Raw genomic sequence first — 5,367 nt, 5'->3', positions numbered from 1 at the left:
TCTTCAATGGCATTATCGTTAACTTATTTTGTTCTTCAATGGCATTAACATTAACTTATTGTATCTGCTCTCTTCAATTTATCTAGAAAATGAAAGGAAAAAAAATTAAAAAAAGAAGATGAGGATCGAGAGCAAATATAGGGGGAGGATGGGGAAGGAGGAGTTAGAAGAACGGGAAAGGGAAAAGATTAAGAAAGACAAGGAAAAAAGTTAATTTAAAATAGAAAATAAAATATTAAGAAAATCTTAATATATCATCCAATTAGAAGATGACATCTGTACAGTTGGGACCACTTTTAGTGTTATTTTTTTCATCCCACGCGCTTTTAAGAAATTGGTACACTTTTTTGCCACGTCATATTGGGGGGGTAAATAATTCAGTTAAGTTGTTTAGGGGGGTAAATAATTACGATAAGTTTAAAAAGTGATCGCCAAGTTTCGGGGGGAAATGATATCTTTTCTCTTAAAAAATCAATAATGAGATGTGAAGTTTACCAAATTACCGTTATATAATAAAAACAAATTATTTTTACCTCTTGATTAGATCAAGCATGCACAAGTAAACCTTTTGAAATTGAGTATCCAACAATACCAAGTTACTATGTGACTTTTCCAATCATCATTTAGATGTTACTTTATTGTCCAAGGGTAGAACTAGAAAAAACCAGTCAATTTAAGTCTTGATTTCCTAAGATTACACTTATTATTGGACAAATAAATTTGGCTAAAATGGCACTTATTATGAAACGAAGGGAATATCATATGCAATATGGGTTAGTTTTGGTAGCATTTAAAAATATGAGTTAATATTTAGTAGCATTGGTGTTTCAATTGTATTTGCTCGTAATTAATTCTTCAATTAAGTAGTACTAATTATTTGATTATAATATTAAAGAGGTAAAACAACAAACAACTATGCCATTTGGAAAGGAGATACTCAATCCCGGCAACAGAATTGGCGGATCCAACTGACCATCCTTCACTTTACTGTTTGTTGCTCAGCCGTCCTGTAGCATAATTTTGAAAGAGAAAAATAACAGTAGCTAACCACAAAAATCAAAGCAAAAGATATAGGAAATACTGATTAATGATACCATCAAAGGATGTGGTAGAATGGTTTAATATTTTTCCATTTTTAATCAGAAGTCTTAGATTTGAGTCCCAGATATGGATCGCCTTAGGTAGGCGTTTTACCTTCAAGTGAAACTTCCCGACACAAATGGGGTTTATTCGGGTGCCAAAGCACTCAAAATGAGACTTCCTGACGTGAATCTGAATAAGCGGGGCCAAAAGCGGATATCTGACACCAGGTGAAAAATAAAAAAATAATACTACTGATTGCTGATGCTCAAACTAGTTTTTTCACGAAATTAAATGATACACCTGCAGCAAACGATGCAACATAAGTTTTCTTCAAGATAGATGCCAATAAAGAGGAAAAAAATCACATGTAGTTCATGTCAACAAGTCTTGCTTAAAATACATTAAAAATTTGGTCCCAAGAAACCATCTTGATGAGTAATGCAGGTTCAGATCAGACAGTTAGAAGTCGATTGCGTGAAACAAGCCTATCTGCAGGTATTTTCATCACATCCCTGCGAACTCCGATATCAGAAAAAAACCTGTTGGCACAGTAAATTCCCCAGCCAACAGCTGCAAGACCGGTAGTAGGCATGAGGCGCACCGGTGCTGAAGCTATTGCACTAGCTGCTGCAGCGAACGACGCTGCCTGACCACTGCGCCCTATGCCACCTGTCCTGAAGTACAGATAACCAGTCTTGCAGTAGATCGCGAAATCCTCACAGTTGTTCTTGAAAAGGTTATAGTTTCCAAAACCGTTATTGAGAAGAGTTTCAGCACGGAGGAGGACATCCTCGCAGGGATCAGATTGGGCAAAAGTGCACGTTCCTCGAACTTGGGCAACAAAGAGTCCCGGTGAGGCACCATAACGAAAACGGTATAGTTTACCACCAGAGAGGAAACATTCCAGGCATGAAGAGATGACGCCGTCGTCCCTTGGATGATTACCACATCTTGGACATTCGGATTCAGAGCGACGAGAGGGAGATGAGCTGAAGATGACACGATCGATGAATGTTCCTGTTCCTATCTCCCGACCAGCTGCCGGGGTGAAATGGATCACTATCCTCGCAGGGATCAGATTGGGCAAAAGTGCACGTTCCTCGAACTTGGGCAACAAAGAGTCCCGGTGAGGCACCATAACGAAAACGGTATAGTTTACCACCAGAGAGGAAGCATTCCAGGCATGAAGAGATGACGCCGTCGTTCCTTGGATGATCACCACATCTTGGACATTCGGATTCAGAGCGACGAGAGGGAGATGAGCTGAAGATGACACGATCGATGAATGTTCCTGTTCCTATCTCCCGACCAGCTGCCGGGGTGAAATGGATCACTATCCCATCACCAATATATATTCCTGATCACGTTGAAAAGAAGATATGTCTATTAACATGCCACATATGTACTTGCTGATTGCGTGATCACTTCATCTAAAAGTTTAAATTATTAGAGAGAGTATGCTTTTTGTTGCTTAAATCTTCGACATTGCTCATCCACATACAATAATTAGCAAAATCCCATGTAGCCACAAGTCCGGAAGCTCTAGATATATAATAGCATGTAATGCATGAAAAGAAGAAGAGGTTGGCCCTGTATTCTTTCTACTTTCTAGTTATTTGACACATACTCCCAAAGAGATTATGTTACATGATTCTTCTTCCTTAAAAATAACCATTCACTATTTATCGTTTTTTCATTCAGCTCCAAATTGCTATATTTCCTATAACTTTCAACTGAAGGGAGGCCCCAGGTCTTCCGGAATCCAGACTAAATAGGTCTAGTCGATTCTTGATAGCTAGGAACTAAATAAGAGCTTGATAAAGAAATGGACATTGAGCCTAACTCAACCCCAAAAGCTAGCTCAAGCAGCGATGATTTCCCAAGACCATATAAAAAGACCAAATAACCCCTGCCACAACTGATATGGGACTCAACAGAGCTGCACATCATTGGTAGCATTTTATTGTCCTGAATGATATATAGCAAGATGCTGAAGCTGAATATACTTTATTGGTAAGATCCAAAGTTGTACCGTTAAGAAGCCGATTAATCACTTCCAACATTTTGATTGGTAAGATCACTCAAACATCTTCTTTCTGTGACTAAACTCATCTTGATGATCTAATTCAGATAATGATAGAAGTACTGATTAGTTAGCTCTAAATCATACAATTGGTTAAGGTAAGAGGGTTTGCCTTTGTCATTACATTGTTCAAGTAAATGTAGGTAGACTTTGATCTCAAGAGTTGATAATTAAATGGGACACAATCAAACGAAGAAATGTGGACAGGAGAAAGGTTATCAGCACCATCTCACAGTGATTATTTGTCTACTTAACCACTTTGGTACGAAGAAAATGTTTAGAATCAAAATTAAACTTGGGAAAATTGAAGAGAAAGGAAAGTGAAGGATAGCCGAAAGAAAAGAGATTAGTGCAATCTTATTCTGTTCCTTTTTCCTGTAGTACAGGAACAAATTTGCTGAAATAGGAGTGAAAATTCTACAGCATGCAGAAAAAGAGGGGCTAATGAAGCCACTTAATGCTGTTTAGGATGTAAACCAATAGCACACTACACGTGCATGGTCTCTTATTAAGTGCTAAGTGATCAAATCCCAATACCTATTTAATCAAGAAAGAATTAACCTTATTTTTCCAAATTTGCTCTTATTAAGTGCTAAGTGACCAAATCCCAATACCTATTTAATTAGCGGTAGTTTAGTCAAATTACTTTTTTTTCTACGAGACTATTTTCTTAAGGGGTGTGCAAATGGTGAAGTGGACACTCTTTTTGAATTGGAGAATTTGTCCACTTTAGTATATCAAGAGAAAGACAATTTTTTTCTCCTTATTTTACCCTTAACATTAATTACTCATTTTCAAATCATCTTCCAAGTCTATTGCGACTATGCACCACATAATACGGTAAAATACATGCTTCATTTATTAATTCTTAAGAGACGTGCAAAGCAAAAAATGGACAAGTAAAAGTGAACAGAGAGAATATTACTATGAAAAGGACATTAACCTAACTCAACCGCAAAAGCTAATTTATCATGTGAGAATTGTTCAAGATTATATAAGGAAGCAAACGATCCATCCCACACAAATGTAGGATTGTAAGTTTGTAACAACAAAAGTAGGTCGTCAGACAATATTTCAACAGAACTAGGGGTGTGTTTGGTATGACAGAAAATGTCTTCTAAAAAATGTTTTCTTATTTTTTCTTGATTGGTTGCACTAAAGATCTTGAAGAATGTTTTCCTCAAAATAGGAGAAAAAGTTTTCTATAATAATTTGAGGGAAAATATTTTCCCGATTAATAAACATACCAACGCATTCTCCAACCCACCGCCGCACGCCCCACCACCCCTAACCCCACCCTCACAACACCCCCAAACCCAACCTCCACCCACCACCCCACCCCAAAACCACCCCTCACCTCACCACCCACCTCCGCAACCCCGAACCCCCACGCTCACAACCCCCATCCCCGACCTCCCACTCCACCCCCAACCTCCAACCCCTTACACGCATCCCACCCCTACCCACTCCTAATTTTCTATTTCATATATTTTATTTTACTTTTATTTCCGGAGAAAATATTTTCTTAGAAAACATTTTCTGTCATACCAAACACACCCTAGATCAAGTTCCAGAGCAACATTAATTTCCAGATTCATGCTGAGTATGACAATTATATCTACAAGTAGACGATGATTAGCTCAAATATCATTCATTATGGCAAAGTAACCAAAGAAAAAGCAGGTAATATTTGGGTCAGACCCCTAAAAGAGAAAACAATAAATTCAAAAGAGAACTGAACTTGAAACCAACTGAAAGAGCTAGAAATGCAGACCATGATGAGCGTAAAGATAGCCACGTCGCCACGTGTAAATGTGATCTCCGATCTCGAGCTCCTCAATCTTGATCTTGTTAAACAGAAACTTTTTCATCTTCCTTCTCCTCTCTCCCCTCACCATTCTTTTTTTCTCTTAAGACAAATGCAAGAAAGAAGATGAATGAACCTTTTGGGGGTATCTAAAAGGTATAATAAAATTTACTGATGATTCTAGAAGCAGTAATGCAACGAAGAAGAATATTCAAGTATTTTCTTTGACTGTAAGCTGGAATACATACACAAAGCAGAATATAGAGAAAATGATCAAAATAGTCCTTAATGTTTGAACTTAGGATTGCTTTGGTCCCTGATATATACAACTTATGGAAATGGTCCTTTAAGTATAATAAAAGCTGATCACTTTAGTCTTGGGCCCTACAAACCT

General features: G+C 37.7%; 1 pseudogene; it reads right to left on the bottom strand.

The window, feature by feature from the left end:
- Positions 1–1,396: 1,396 nt before the first annotated feature.
- LOC132037291 (protein LEAD-SENSITIVE 1-like) lies at positions 1,397–5,089 on the bottom strand (annotated as a pseudogene).
- Between the last annotated feature and the right edge of the window lie 278 nt (positions 5,090–5,367).

The sequence above is a fragment of the Lycium ferocissimum genome, chromosome 11 (genome assembly GCF_029784015.1).
Source record: "Lycium ferocissimum isolate CSIRO_LF1 chromosome 11, AGI_CSIRO_Lferr_CH_V1, whole genome shotgun sequence".
NCBI classification, from domain to species: domain Eukaryota; kingdom Viridiplantae; phylum Streptophyta; class Magnoliopsida; order Solanales; family Solanaceae; genus Lycium; species Lycium ferocissimum.
Note: the sequence above shows the minus strand (reverse complement) of the source record. Positions and strands in the feature narration are given on the sequence as shown.